Raw genomic sequence first — 16,725 nt, 5'->3', positions numbered from 1 at the left:
TAAGGGCGAACCTGAGCACCAGGAGAAAACCCCAAAAGAAAAAAACAATACTAAATTCTCTCATTCATTCTGTCTTTCCTTCATCCATTCATTTATTTATTTATTCCATCCCCTTTCATTACTTTTTTCTATCTTCCCACTCTCGGATAAATCTAATATCCGTTTATCCTCCAAGGATTTTTTTTAAGGGTGAACCTGAGCACCAGGAGAAAACCCGACTTTGGTTTAGTTAAAGTCATAGTTCTTTAATCTTCTTTTAGACTGGTGTTTTCTTGTAGGCGTGAACGCCTTTTTAAATCTTCTCCACAAGGAAATCTTCTGTCCACTTGTGTATTCAAATCGTTCAGAACACCCGCCAAGTTCATCAGCTGACGTTTCTTCTTCATCAGCTGATGTTTCATCTTCATCATCTGATGTTTCTTCTTCATCATCTGACGATTCTTCTTCTTCATCTGATGTTTCCTCCTCTTCCTCATCTGATGTTTCCTCTTCTAACCAATCTAACTCTTGAGACTCAGCAGACTGAGAAGCGAGCGCTGAGTCTCTGTCTTGATCATCCACAGATTGACTCTGAAGCAGATTTTCAGCTGCCTCTGAAATCTCAGGAGAGCTTTGATCCGTGACAACCACAGGAGTGTCACTCTTGTACTTTCGCCATCTTGCTGGTGTCAGAGCCTTTTTGAACCTTCTCCAGAGGGAGACCTTTGGCTTTTTGGGTGGCTCTGATTGGCTGGAACAGTTGTTTTTTTCACCCAGAAGTTCGGACAAGACCTCTTCATCAGAAATGTCCGAACTTTCCACTTCCGAACTTTCATTGTTGGATGGTTCAGTGTTCATTTGGGCTGGAACCTCCTCAGAGGCGTTCTCCAATGTTTGTGAAGGAGAAGCATCTAATTCTGGCACACTCTCAAGGTCAGTAGGAGGTGTGGTTATGCTGACTGGATTTGGAAGTGAAGCTTCAATTTCAGGCTCACTGTCAGTGAAGGTCCATGGAAGTCCTAAGCCAGTTTTGTCTGATGTCCTCTGACCAAGTCTTGCGTTGATTTCCGCTCTACGTTTGGCCAGACGTGTCCTTATGGGGACTGGTTTGCAGATCCTCATTTGTTTAGAGGGAGGAGATTCTGTGGTGTCCATCTCCACAGGTCTCTTGCGTCGTTTGGGAGGATCTGCAGTCAGTTGTTCTGACTCTGGCTCTGACTCTTCAGTTTGGGCTGATGCCTCCTCAACAACATTCTTCAAAGATTCTGGTAGTAAACCTTTGGCTTCAGTCTCTTCAGGAAAGGTCTCTGTCACTGCTGAATCAGTTTCCTCCGTTTTTGTTTGATGTAGATTCACGTCAACCTCGTCGGCTAGAGGTGGGCTGACCAGTTCACAGCTTTCTGGTTCCTCTGGGGCAGGGAGTGCCTTTGCTTTCTTGTTCTTACGCTTCTTGCGCTTTTTGGAAGGCTCTGGAACCGCTTCTTGTTCAGAACCCAGCTGTGGTTCTGAAACGTTGGTGTCCACTGATGACCCCTTAGTGACGTCTGCAAACTCCTCAGGTGGGACGAAAGTCTGCAGGGTTGTTTTGACTTCAGAAAGCTCTGCCGCCTGAGACTGCAGTTTTTCTGCCAGTTTGATCTTCAGTCGCAGTTTTGTGGTGAGTTGATGTCTCAGGTTGACCTGTTCCTCCAGGTCCTGCTTGACTTTTTTAGCCTTTTCCTTGACCAACTGCTTACATCTTTGCAGTTCCTTTTCACGCGTCTTTCTGAGTCGGCGCTCTTCCTCCAAGGCCAGTTCCATGTCTTGCAGCAGCTCCCAGTGCAAAACACAGCTCTCCTCAGTCTCAATTCTGGTCTTCTTCAGTTGAGATAATTGCTCGTTTCTGTCAAAGAGTTTCTCCAGTAAAAGGTCCCGTTCTCTTTTCAGGGCAGACAAATCCTTCTGAACCTCTGAAGGTTTGGTTTCAGAAGCAACCATTTTGGTATATTTTCCTGAGTTATTCATAGGTATTTGTGTAAATCGGTAGAAATTAGAGTTGGAAACAGATTTTAAACCACAGCGTTTTGAAAGCAGATGTGTTTCAAAGTCTCTCAAGGTCTCTCAAAGTATCTTCGAGTGTCTTGAAGTCTCGAAGTGTCTTTTTGTCGCTTGCAACTAAAGATGTCTTTTACAGGATTGTTAGGGTCTATAAATAAACTTTCTGGAGTGATGTAATGTCCTATATGACATCACTGGGCTATGGTGTCATTTGCATCATCATATGACATCATATGATGATGCAGAGACGGGGGGGGGGGGGGGCTGAGATGTAAAGGAGTCTCTTTCAGACCTTAAACCCCATTTTAGAAGAAAAACACAATTAATCTTCCTAGTTTTTAAACGTTTCTGTCAGTTGGTCAATTCCAAAATACAGTTATAAAAAAGACTTCTACTGAAACTCCAAAAACTCTCAGTCAAAAACTTTTGCTTGTCAACCAGAAGGTAAAAATAAAGCAATTCTGTGCTTTAACCAGAAAAAAAGAGGCATATTGCTTCATGCAGGTCTCCATAAGTTCTGATCACAAATGATCTTCACCAAAATAACACAAGAGAAGCTTTGAAAAACACTGAGCGAGGGCAAAATAAATAGTTGTTGACTCTCGCGTTTATCTTTCACATTTATTCAGTAGACATCCCCGCCACATAAACGTCAGTTACTACTCGCTGAGACGATGTGAAACGATCAGATTTGCGCGTGCTCAGTTCTACTCTGGAGCTAGCACTTTTTTTTCTTTTTTTTTTTTTTGAACGAAGAAAAGCAGGAAAAATATGGAATACTTTCCACAGAGAAACAAAAACTCAGCTCTCAGACGACAAACTGAACCTGGAAGTCTACGGAGTGAGTCAGCAGCAGGACAATGAAATGAACCAACCCGCTTGTGAGACAATGTAGCTTTAAATAAATGCTGAAGACTTGATGTGTCTCTTAAAAACTGGCTAACAACCAAAAAAAAGTAGTTTCCGTTTTTACAAGGATTTTAAACACACATTTAAACTCTGTCAACGTGACATTTTTTCCCCTAAAGTCTGAATTTACTGTTAATGAGGCCGGAACTAAAGACTGTTTTTCTACCTGAACATTTAGAACACGTACACAGAGTGGGTTCAAAAATAACTATCCCACCAAGAAAAAAAAACAGCACTTCAGTCAACAATAGCTGCGTTTACATGGACATAGTAATCGGAAGGAACACCTAATCGGACGAAAAATAAAGGCTGATGTTATTCCCACATATTTACGTGCAGCCAAGATACAGATTGCAGCATTTCCCACATGGATTTTATGATAAATTAAATGCTAATGTTGTTAATGCGTGTTAGCCTCATAACACTGGCTTCTTCCAGCTCCGTTCTTCCACAAAAAAAAGGAACTGACCACACGGAATAAAAATAAAATGATGAGCGAACAGGCGTTTCATAATATTCATAACATTAATAAAAGCACGTTTAGAAGATCATCTCGTATATTACATAGCTGCTAGCTTACAGCTAGGTTTGTTTACAACGGGATTCATTTCCTTTTCCGGTATTTTCAACACTACTGCACATGCCCAAATGATTTATTCCGACCGAAAGTGTGACCCATGTGAACGTTCGTTCTAATCGGAAAAAGTTTTTTCTGATCCCATGTGCACGGTTGAATTTTAATCCGACCATTCATCCGATCAAGATATTTTGCGCATGTAACCGCAGCTAATAACAGTCACATAGCAGATGTTATGGAAGATCCATAAGGTTGGGGACACATAGTGATAATAAAATGCTACAACTGATCATTTCAATATACTTTTAAATGACTTTTTCTGGCTTAAGTAATACAGACACGTCTTATTAGGACGTTTTAGCAAATCAACAACGTTTGTTTAAAGAAATTGTGTAAATAAAAATGAATATTTTTACTTTTTGCAAAGTGCAGTGAGGAAAAACACATGATTAATGATTGGTGCGGGGGTTTGTACTTTTTTGTGCTATCTCTAACATGAATGTATTAATGTTAATACAAAATAAAAATTATTTGATGTATGCTGATGATATAGTTGTGTTGAGTCCAAGTACTGCTGGCCTTCAACAATTGCTAAACATCTGTTCAGCTTATGGGCTTGATAATGACATCATTTTTAATGCACAAAAAAGTCTGATTATGATCTCTCGGACAAAAGAAGACAAAAACCAAAAATTCCCTGATTTTTACCTGTCAGATGCTGTGCTTGTGTGTACTAATAAGATCAAGTATCTTGGGCACATCATTTCGGAGGACTTGTCAGATGACGCAGACATCTACAGGCAGTGTCGTGTGGTATATGGCCAAGCCAACACTCTTTCCCGAAGGTTTGGTATGTGTACAGAAGGAGTCAAGGTGACATTATTTAATGCTTTTTGCACTCCTCTGTATACAGCTCATCTTTGGGCGAACTATAAAAGTGCCAGTATGAGAAGGCTGCAGGTGGCGTACAATGATGCTCTAAGAGTGCTTTTTAATAAGCCACGGAGGACAAGTGCTAGTGAGCTTTTCGTTTCACTCAGAATTAACACTCTCTGGGCTTGCATGCGCTCGCTGATGTTCAAATTTATCTGCAGATTAAACGCTTCAGAGAATACTCTCATCCTGGCTATAAGCAACATTAGACTTAGTGCAATACGTTTCCGGTCAAATCTATGGAAACATTGGAGGGACTGTCTTTTTACTTGTCTTTGTAATTAAGGTTTTATAGTGTGGTATGTATATGTAATCTTCTCATCTTGGTATTTATTCTTATCCTTGTTAATTAATTTAGTTTTTTATTAAGTGTTTTTTTTTTTACTTTTTATTAATTGTAACTATACACTGTACCTCAGCTTGTGTATTCTCGACACTGTGTAATTCTTTTTTTAAATGTGGTGGGTCTGTGTACTCCTATTTACTGATTGGACCATGAGTCTGGAATAAATTCTATCTATCTATCTATAAAAAGAGGGCATTGGGGCACTTTTTTATACAAGGCATAAAGGGCAGGTGTTCAAAGACCCCTGGGGCCTTATGGGATTTTGCAAAACTTGTGGATTCTTCCCACCACAGCCGACTCATATTTGATGCATGTCAAGTTAACTTGGTCACATGTTGACAATACTGTAGATCAGCTTCTATCTTAAAGTGACTACTCTGACCACTACATTAAAACCCTCAAGATAGCAAGTTAACAAAAATGACTGAAATGTGCTGTACAAATACATATAAACTTGCCTTCCCTTCACTAAAAATTGAAGGGGTGTGACAATTAATGAACGAATCGATTTCTATTCCAATTCAACCAGATCCATCTGTCTGAGGCAAGTTGTTCATCAAATCATTTTAACCTATATAATAGTTTCAAAATCAGATAAATTGATAATCAAGCTTGAAAAGTACTAATTTGATTACGGTAAATTTATTTTACTATAATGTAAAAACGACTTAGTGCATCACAGCAGACAACACACATGTGATGCAGCAAAAACTCAATTTCAACTCAATGTATGGAAACACTCTGAATTTAGCCACAGTATTTTGACCACACAGTGTGGTAGAATGTTCTTAAAATGTTCCGGGGGACCTTTCTGTGTGGAGTTTGTATGTTTTCCCGTGCATGAGTGGGTTTTCTTCGGGGACTCCGGCTTCCTCCCACCGTCCAAAAACTTGCTTCATAGGTTAATTGGTTTCACTAAATTGTCCCTAGGTGTGAATGTGAGAGTGCATGGTTGTGTGATTGTGGTCCAGAAGCCCACAAGTGGATAGGCTCCAGCAGCCCCGTGGCCCCAAAAGGGAACAAATGGATTAGAAAATTAATGATTGAATATGGAAAACTTCATCTGCACTGTTCAGTACCCAGCTTTCTGAGTAAGTCGTCTCGTCATGTTTTTATAAAAAAAAAAGTCTTAAGCTCCTTTACTGCAGCTGTATACAAAACACTTACTGCTCCTTTATGCAAAAGCCAGCAGTCACAGACTCACAGTCTTTTTGTTGTACTGATGTAGCTGAAGTGGTCTGCAGAAAATCGGCCACAGACTATGGATCAGAGTTAATAACGATTTATTTTCCTGTAAAAATGAGCAGAATTCTGAATGATTTAACTTTACTCATATTAAGAGCCTAAATTGGCATTAAAATGATAGTGGGCAGACAGGAAGGAGATTTCCTGTGAAAGTTCAATTAACAAATTAAAGGGAGTAAATCAAAAATGCTTTTTGCATTTAAAGTAGGGAATTAACACACAATGAATCTGGAGAGAAACCAAAATTATGAAAAAGTTGTAGAATTTGTTTGGTGTTGTAAAGTGGTACAATCAAATATTTAAGGCCTGAACCAGACTAGCCATTTTTTCCCTTTGTGACCTTTTCCACTGTCCCAGTCAGAGCTTGTTTGGGACAATACCGCCACCTAGTGGCTAGCTGATGAAACTATGTTTTTTCCAGCAAACTTTGGTTTGCTTGAGTCTTTGATTTGTCTTTCAGAGTGCAATTGTTAAAGATAATCAAACCAAATGAAAAACCTATGAACCTTCAGAGAACCTAATAACAACCATAAGTAATAAAAAGGAGAAAAAATCATTAAACGTTATTTCAGTTTTGTTTTGTTTCCAATAAAATATTAGATTGATTTAGCTGTTTGATTTTCAGAATCAGAAATACATTATTGATCCCACATGTGGGAAATTTGTTTGTTACCGTAGCAGTAAAAAAGAATAATAGACATAAGAGAAAATAGAATTAAAAAAATGTAACAAATGTGAAAAAATAAATAAATTGAATGAACAAATAATTTTTATTCTGACCAGTTTTTATTTATTATTTTATGACATTTTAACCAAATACGCTCACTTCGTATTTTGTTCTTGCATTGTTTATTATATATATTGACTCTTATTTCCATTCTGTTTGTGCCAAACATTAATGCAAATTCCTAATATATAAAAAAACCTCTTTGATTCTGATGTTTTGCCTGATTTCTGAAGGAAAAATCTGAAAGGGAAATAGTGATTTCTCTGTCATAGGGCAGTATAAATATATTCTTTCTGTAAAGGGTAGCATATTACACCACCCTTTTAGCTTCCAGACTGAAGACAACATTTTTTAGATATTGTGTGGCTACAAAATCCAGCCCTAAATCATTTTCCTCTAAGGCAAGGCAGGTTTTTAAACCCTTCTGGAGTTGCAGGGTTGCTGGAGCCTATCCCAGCTACTGTTTGGCAAAGGCAGTGGCCACTCTGGAAAGGTCTCAAATCATAAATTACAATTAAGCTCCTTTTTACAGAAACTTAAAGGAGTGCATGTAAAATATGTTTAGGTACTGAGTTAAAAGGAACAGTTTTCAGTCTGAATTTGAAGCTTATCTAAAATCACCTTCATGTATTTTTACTTCATGAAGCTCAGACTCTGCTTTGCCATGTTTAGTCCTGACTCTGGGCATCAGCAGAGTCCTGGAGCTTCTTGGTGGTTTATGTGGGACCAACATGTCAGAGATGTGGTGCTAAACCGTGGAGAGACTTGATCATAATCAAAACTGTTTCAAATTCTATGACCTGAACGACAGGAAGCAAAGACGTGAAGAAAGGACTGACATGGTCGTCCTTCCTGGTTTTAGTCAAGATCCGAGGAGCAGCAGAAAAAGCAGCTGCTTACCGTCCAGAGAACAGACAGTTATAATTATCTAACCTGCTGGAGATTACCAAGTCAAGAAATATCTCTAGGTCTGGGTTAGATGGCATAACTTTGAATCATGTAATGTTTTTAAGGAGGAAATATGTTGATAACACATAGATTTAATGTAGAGGTTAAAGAACAAAAAAGAGTCCATATTTATTTCTAGATCTGCAACCTGAATGGTAAGTTTTTGAGAAAAAGACTCAGACGGTTTTCCTGTCTCTCTCTGAGCAGAAGATAATGATGTGTTTCAGACTTATCTGAGTTTAGTCTGCCGGAGGCCCTGGGAGCCACAGACAGCATTGATGCTTTTAAAAAAAGCTTCAAGACCTATATTTTTAACCGGACTTTTTGCTCATGTATTTATTAATTGTATTTTATATATTTTACTTTTTGTTTAGTCTTATTGTTTGGTCCCCGTCTGTGAGGCTGCACTTGGCTGGCTGTTCGGCTGCCACTGGAGGAGGAGATCCCAGATACTAGCAACTACTACTTTCCAACAGCCAACTGTGCTCAGCCTGTTTCCCACATTGTCTACATTGGTTAGGGGGGTTGGAGGTTTTTTGTGGGAGTGTGTGTATCCATGTGTTTGTGGTTGTGTGTGTGTGTGTGTGTGTGTGTGGGTGTGTGTGTGTGTGTGTGTGTATGAGTGGGGGTGGTGGGCAATATTTATATTATTGTGCTTTCATTTTTATATACTATTTATTTTGGTGTACATCACTTTGTGTTACACCTTTTGTATGAAAAGTGCTTTATAAATAAAGATTGATTTGATGATGGTCACACTGTGTTCAGTGTGCTTTACTTATAGGGGCCCAAACCAAACAATTCTAAAAGAAAAACCTTTTCACTGTGGCATCAGTTTCAACATTCAAAAGCTGATTTTGTCTGTAAGTCATTCCAGGTTCATCATTCAAACCCCGATGAACACACGACGGCGCGTAACGAAAGAGCAGTACCACCTGACCATGGTGAGCTTTCAGGTTGGTAGTAGACAGTCAGATGTTGCAGGTTATCTTAGTAAAGCTTAAATACCGTATTTTCCGGACTATAAGTCGCCCTTTTTTTCATAGTTTGGCAAGGGGTGCGACTTATACTCCGCAGCGACTTATATTAGAACTAAATTGAAATAAATACATTGTTAACCCTCCTGTTATGTTCATTTGTGAGGAACAGAGATGATGTTCCTGGGTCAATTTGATGTATGAGGTATGTTAAGTGTTCAGAGTATGTTAAGTGACTCAGAGAATCAGCAAACTTTTTTTTACAATAAGATCTTGAAGGCTAACAAAATAATATTCTATTTTCCAATGATTTCATAGATTCAGAAATGCAATAAAAATGACTACATTCTACAAATACAGGATGAAAGCAGAGTATTAGTTGGCCAATGATGCTTCATGTAAGGAATAAATAAATATGAGAAAAAATTACTGTGAAATTATGAGATAAACAGTCTGCTATGATAGTGTCATATGAGTTTGTGGAACTTATTAGTTCTTGGTCTCAGATTTTGTCAAATAAATTTCCCGTCAAAATGCGACTTATAGTCCAGTGCGACTTATCTGTGTATTTTTCTACTTTATAATGCATTTTTGGGCTGGTGCGACTTATACTCCGGAGCGACTTATAGTCTGGAAAATACGGTAGTCATCAGCAGACTTGTATCAAGACACAGAACCACTGACAGAGTTTGTTCAGACCCAGGAGTGAATCCCCACCAGTGACAGACCAGAACCATGACCAGAACCTAAGGACCTCTGAACTCAGACATGGTTCTGCAAACGCCACTCAGCTGCAGGCGGGTTTACCAGATGTGAGGGGTACTAAGGGTTCCAGACAAAATAATCACAATCTGCTCCACCATTTTGACTTGAAAACCAGACGACCATACAGGTGACTCCACTGACTTCAAGACACTGTCGTGAAAGTTTGCAGTGGGTACAAGACCATGTGACCTGGACAATGAAGCAAAGGTCTACCGTCCTGTTCACTTGCACAGAACACCCTCAACTGTCTGTTCATGGATGACAATGCTCCCCCGCATGGTGCCAGAATTGTCCCAGCTGCACTTGTAGATGTTACCCACAGAGGTAAAAATAACCTTTTGGCAGATTGGGAAGCCAGACTGAGATGGTTTGGGCAGTGACTAAAATAGTAAAAGGATGCTGAGGTTGGCGCTACCCCAGGGGTGGGCAATTCCAGGCCTCGAGGGCCGGTGTGTCTGCATGATTTCCAGATACTCTTGCCCTACTGATGGCTGATTACCTGGTTCAGGTGTGTCCAGCCAATAATCTTGCCCTACTCATGGCTGATTACCTGGTTCAGGTGTGTCCAGCCAATTAGAACATGCCAGAGCAGGGTATGCTGGAAAACATGCAGGACTGCGGCCCTCAGTGCCCACCTCTGCGCTACCAGGAAAGATGCTAAGAAGAGGACTGTGGCGACCCCTAGGGGCAATTGAAAACCCCAAAATAAGGAATATGAACTAAATGGTGTGGTAATTGGTGTATACTTATATACTTATATTGGTGTATACTTACTATTATATAGTGCTTTTCTACCTACAAGGCCCAAAGCACTTTACAGTCACAGACCAATTCGCCAAGTCACACACACACATTCACACACTGGTGGCAGCTTTGCTGCCGAACACTGGTGCCAACGTCCCACCAAGGACACTTCAACACACGGCCTTGTAGTTTGAAGGACTTGGATGTGATCAACTCACACGTGGGTGTGCAAGGTGGGATTAAAACCTGCAATCATACGATCATGGGTCGACAGCCCTACCGCTGCACCACGGCTGCCCGAAACTACTACTTCTTAGACATTCTTTATACCTTTTTTTCCCAACAATATGTTCATTGGGTTGTTGTTTTTCTTTCGTATTTTTTTTTTTTTGCATTATAACACACACGTAAACAAGCAAGGATTAAAAAAAATATATGTATATACTTTTTTAAATACGTGACATTTTTCTCTCAGACACCCTATGCTGTGTGTCTTGTAACAAACTCAATTTGAGCTGGAACCCCTTAACACAAAACCGTGATATACTTCCTGCAACAGAGACTTTTTGCAAAAAATGACTAAATTTTCTCTATAACTTTTAGTTATAATGAGTTTTAGGATGACTAATGACAGGGTGCAGGTGTTATCAAACTAAAGAAGAAAATATGTAATATCAAGAGTCATCAATAATTCCTCTGATGACCCAGTCATGCTGCTGCAGTAACCCGAGAAGAGCAACAAACAGTCCTTCCCATGTGTGAATAATAAGCTACCCAGGACAAATTCTTTACTGAAGGTAGAATCAGGATTGTTGTTGTGATGGAGAGTCTGATATCCACTTCCACAGGTAATAAAACTTTAGCAGAGACACACGCAGATGCCTAAGTCTAAAAGTGAAAGTAAAGTGAGAGAGAACGGATTTCTGACTGCCAGTCTGTAAATCCTCCCAGCTGCTCTGCGTCTTTGTGTCAGCGTCGGACTCGGACAGTCTTCTTTTGAAAATTAATGGCTTTCTGTTGTCAGTTAAGGCATTTCCTTCCAAAGCAATTTCACTTCAATTGACACACATTTAAAAAAAAAAAAAAAGGAGAATTCATGGTTTGAAAACAAACAATGGGGAACTCTCTATATGGCTCCTCTACATCAGAAGCAGTTCCTTAAATACACTCAGCATGGTGTTCACTGTTGACAGCTTCCCACCATTTGGTGTGTTTTTGTCTCGGACAGGATTATGCGTGAGTTGAGAAGAACTCCTAACTTTTACCATATTTTAATCGAATGAGTTAATTTGATGAATGGCAGAATGTAAAACCACTGCATGTAGAGAGTTATGAAACAAAAAAAGACTGTAAAACAGAAACTGAACATGCGTGAGAGGGAGAAAAACAACATCTTTCCTGTAAGTCACCTGACACTGGAGGCGTCACACAGCCATGAGTAAACACAACTCCCTCCCTCCCTTTTGGGTCTTTCTGTCTGGCTGTTCCGTCCTCCCCTACTGAAGACACAAAGCCCTCCTCCTGCGACATGAAAACTTCTGTGTTGGTTGTGCCCTATTTTCTATTTATAGACAATATCTTCTTCCCTAATTCTACACAGAACATGCTTGTTTGGTTGTGAAACAGCCACAGAAATCCTGAAGGAGAATCTCTTGTTTTCATTCTTCAGAATTGTTCATTTTTGGAACAAAGGCCAAGAAAAAAGTTTTTTAAAAAATGGATTATTAGGCTAACTAATGGATAGCATAAAGTAAAAGCGAACAGAAAAAATTGTCTTTGGCAGACTTTTTCGATGAACAATCGATACATCTTTGACAGCTGGGATTTTTATTATGAATTACTAGGATGAAAATAGAATCTTCACACAGTTTGAAAACTAGGTTATGAAAACTTACAATTTATTGTTGCAGAAAAACAGACAATCACATATGATTTTAGACAGATATGTCAAAGTTCTGAGAGTTGTTCATTTTTATACTTTCAATACTTTGTCATTCCTTTGCATTAATGACGGCGTGGAGGCGATTTCATAGGTACAATGGAAGCCCAAGTTGTATTAACAGCTGCCTTCGTGTCGTCTGCATTGTCAGATCTGGTGTCTCTCATCTTCCTCTTGACAACAGCCCCAAGATTTTCCACCCAGTTCAGGTCAGGTTTACTGGCCAATCAAGCACAGTAACACCAGTCACTGAAGCAACTTTTGAGGAATTTGCAGAAATGGTTGAAGAATTACGGTAGTTGAAAGAATGTGAACACATGAGCTGAAGCTCTGGTGTGTTTTAGCATCGATTCCGAACAGAAAAACATCAAATATTATTATAAAATATGTATATCATTCACATGATCATGGATGTGATCTATTGGCCACAAAACTGATGTTGCAAAAAGAAGAAATTCAGAGGGTGACTGTTTACCCAGGTCAGCATCATGTTCACATATTTAATGCAAACCAGGAAATACCAAATGTTGAAGTTCCCTACATGACCACTAGAGTCTGATAACAGAAATAAGCAATTTCTTATTAACTCCAACATCTAAAAGTCTGACGTTACACATAAAAGACATTTTTAAAATATATGTCAAAATTTCCATTATGTTTGTTGCTTCATTTTCTATATTTTGCAGCTGTAAATATTTTATTCAAGCTCAACTTTGATTTGCAATATGTGGCCTTTTTTCCCACCCAACCAGTCTTTTTGTTCAACTGTGTGGAGTAAGCTCCAATCCGTGTCAGTTTCACACTTTCCGTCCCAAAGTTTGCACAACATTTAAGATAACTGTCAACAAGAAATATATCCATAAAAACAAAATTATGCATATTTTAATACTATATGCACAATTTAAAAGAAATCTGAATACAATATTTGGTTTTACATTTGACATGTCTGTTATGAATACGATTTGTTTTTGTTTTGAATTTTGAAACTTGCTTGTCTTGAATACGAAACGTCCCCATCCAAAATACGCCACAGGGTCACAGGCATATTCATCGAGTCCCGAAACATTGATTCAACTGAGTGAGCATCCCCTTTGAGCCTCTTTTTTAGAATGTTATTGATCCCCTAGAGGAGAAATTATCTTGATACCATAGCTCTACAAAAAAAAGAGATTACAACAGTGATGTCCTGCTGCATTTTTGTTGCCAGGCAGAACAGCTGATCGAATAAACAATGCACCGGACCTGGAGGTGGTTTGGGAAAAAGAGCAGCAGACATCCCTCATGTAAGGTGTAAAAAATTCTATGTACGTCAAAAAAAGAGATGATAATAAGAGCCTCCGGCTTGTCTTGCGCCCCCAGCCATCCCCCAACTCCTTCTGGATGAAGCCCATCTGCTACACTATTCAAACGTGTAGTTGTAGAGTTATAGAAGCTCATTATTTTATAAAAGTTCTGTTGCATCGCATGTCTGTGCTGAGAGAGGATCCCTCCTTCGTGTGGACATCTCTGGTGCTTCTTCTTTTTTTTCCCAGAATTTGTTTTTTTTAGGACTTTTTCCTTACCTGTCTAAGGACAGGGATGCCCAGTTTAGCTTAGTCTGTTTGGTTCACTTTAGCAATGATCTATTGTATTTTATGACTGATTTAATTTCCTAATACAGTTGACAGTATGAAGCCCATTGAGACAGCTTGTTTGTAATTTTGGGATATGTAAATGAATTAAATTGAAACTCATCGCTGTTGTCCTTTGATTTGTACTCCATCTGAAAGAAACAACAGTTGCTTTGAATTTGCAACACTACCCAATGTCTTCAATCTTATACATGTAGTTTACACGTGCAGATGTAAACAAGATAATAAATCAGATGAGCATGGATATGTGTCAGGAAACGTTGGCCTTTTCAAGGGAAAACTACATACAGTATGTCTCAGAATTAGATCACTGCTGTTATCAAATAAAAGATAATTGTTTTTCATAGTTCCATGAAAAATCTGCAAACTTCAGAAATCACTTTTTTTGATAATAATATTGGATGTGATATGATGATTGGATGTGATATGATGATAATTTACTTGTGACAAAAACCCTAACAATCCATTCATGTATCCTTTTTGTCCCAGCTTGGGTTTTGTAGTAGCCTGTCCCTGCTGTTGTGGATGGCGGTGGGCTACTTCCTGGACAGATCATCAGTCGAGTACAGGATACAATAAATGAATAATGAAAGGAGCAAATACTTTTTTAAGGCACAATCACAAAGGGTTTCCACTCATACATCTATTGTCCCTGCCTGACCACTGTTGTCTTCATTAGTATGTCTCCAGGAAGAACAAAAACTGTGAATCACCAACCCCAGATCTTAAAGTTGAATCATCATCATCTGCGAGGTTGAGGCGACAGCTGCACCGGGCCAGTGATGGGAAACAATGGAAACTCATAAAGAAGACTGGTGAGGACACAAAGAGAAAGCGGGAGGAGGCAGACGGAGGGAAAAAGGATGGGAAAGAAAGCAGATGGGTGATTTTGGTGTGGAGCTCCTGCCTCCCTCCCTGCCCCCATACCCGCCCCTCTCTCCTCCTTTCTTTGCACTCTGTCACGCCCATGTCTAATACTCTAATACTTTCAGCAAGAAGGTGTTTTCTCTGTTTTGACTTTTTTAGTTTAGTCATACAATAACAACTGTCATTTAAAAAAATATTCCAGTCACTTGTGTCCACAAGATGCAAACTTTCTATACTCGCTATAGACTTTCTTTAATGTTCATATTTGAAATGTGTGTTTTGTTAAGTTTGTTAAGTTTAGTTTCCCATGAGTCATAAAGCATGAAAGGTGGATGACAACTTTATATGGAGTTGTCATTTTAGAAAACAAAGCTGTTGGAGACAAAAGTGGGAGATCTAATGTGGTATGAAGCCCGATTCACACAACCATTATGTACATTTTCCAAGTATGACATTTTGGTGTTTCATGATACATGTGTGATATATGTACTTCACAAGTGTTTCTTGCATTTGTCTTTCATTGATGTGCACAGATGTCGGTCGAGGGTTTTGCCCGATTGGTCATAAATTTGGTTTTGAGCTGTTCAAAATGTTTTGGTCATTTAAGAATTACACAGTTTACGTGTATTTTACATAGTTTATTCCCAATTATTTGTACATAAATCTTTTTTTTTGAAGACGAATGATTCGCGTGTTCGTCGCTAAGTTTAGTCATACCTGTTCTGCTGTTTTTCTGGTTCATTTGTGACACATCTGTGAAAATGTCACAAACAAACCACCACTTAAAAATGTGATCCAAACCCCAGTGCTATTGATTCTGAATAAAATTTGTGTTATTTTCCTATTTCATATGGTTTAAATTAGATGTTTACGGTGAATATTTATTTTTGTGAATAATATGTAACATTTCATGGGAACCCAAATTTAATGTCGACAAAAGGTTTTTTTCAGACAAACTTTTTGTCAGTTTTATTTCTGGTCTTTAAATATGATTATAGTAAAAATGCATTTAGATATAATTCAGTTCTATGTGAAGAAATGTAAAGTAATCCACTGCCCAAAAAAAAATGTTTTTATTATGCGGGCCAAATGGTTGGCCTTCCCACAGTTTCACCTCACCAAATTTGGCACTATTTGCAAAAGAAATAGGACACCCCCTGGTATAAGGCTTAAACATGGATAAAATATGGATAAAGAGCTGTTTTTATCTGCAGTTTGGCTAGTTTAATACTCTTCATTCATCTTCAGGGCAAATTGATGGCTAGTTCTTTTAGTTTTGAGTTTCTATCTGATGTCACTTGCTTCAAGAAGTTTAAAAAAAAAAAAAAAAAAAAACTATTTCATTTACATCTTATTCACTGCTCAGGAATTGAAATAATCTGATTTAAGGAATTGGACAAGGGGGAAAAAAGTAATTTAATGACAATTTAAAAAATCCTTACTCATAAAAATGAACAAGTTTTTCTTTACAGTCTTTTCTGTAGTAAGTGTAAAAACAACAACAAAAAGTAAAAGAAGGTTTTTTTTTGTTGTTACAAATTCACTTAACTAAAAGTAAAAAGCAGTAACTTTTTCAGCGAGATTTCTTAGTAAATTAGCATAATACCTCCCTCTACTACTAAGAGAGCTTAGTGATTCCTGAAATAGTAAAACCGATATGAATAAGAGGATTTTCACCACCTAAAACTGGTGAGTAACAGACAGCCTGCTATGAAACAGGCGCTGATAGGATCCCAAATGGATTTAATACATTTTGGAAAAAGTAGGCAGCTAAAGCACATTGGAAACATGAAAGGCAACACAAGAACGGTAACAAGCCAAGATCTGCCAGAACTCATATGAAAGGAACAATCAGGAAGCAACTGCGGTGCTAATCTACCTGACAACTGAACACAAGCTAGATAAAAATATATGCTAAACACAAGTAAAGGAGAACCTAAAATAAATAAACCAAGAAAAAGAAACCTACTCATCTGAATTTGCTGAATTTTGGTGGATTCATCCTGTGAATCCCGATAGCTTGAAAAAGTGCTGCTTGTTGCTGCAGCCTGTCATCAGGGAGCAGACTGTGATGTCATTCTGGTCATCATATACCTCAGAG

At 38.6% G+C, this 16,725-nt stretch overlaps 1 long non-coding RNA gene across 1 annotated transcript in view; it reads right to left on the bottom strand.

Moving 5' to 3' along the window:
• The window catches only part of LOC144984115 (uncharacterized), a 33,745-nt gene extending 17,020 nt beyond the window's left edge, over positions 1 to 16,725 (bottom strand). Inside the window, exon 1 of the long non-coding RNA XR_013647780.1 lies at positions 16,594 to 16,725. This is a non-coding gene — a long non-coding RNA (uncharacterized LOC144984115). The remainder of the gene's footprint in view (positions 1 to 16,593) is intronic.

Source organism: Oryzias latipes, chromosome 15 (genome assembly GCF_053564925.1).
Source record: "Oryzias latipes strain Hd-rR chromosome 15, Olatipes_Hd-rR_3.1".
NCBI classification, from domain to species: domain Eukaryota; kingdom Metazoa; phylum Chordata; class Actinopteri; order Beloniformes; family Adrianichthyidae; genus Oryzias; species Oryzias latipes.
The sequence above is the reverse complement of the archived record's forward strand: the minus strand, read 5'-3'. Positions and strand labels throughout refer to the sequence as shown.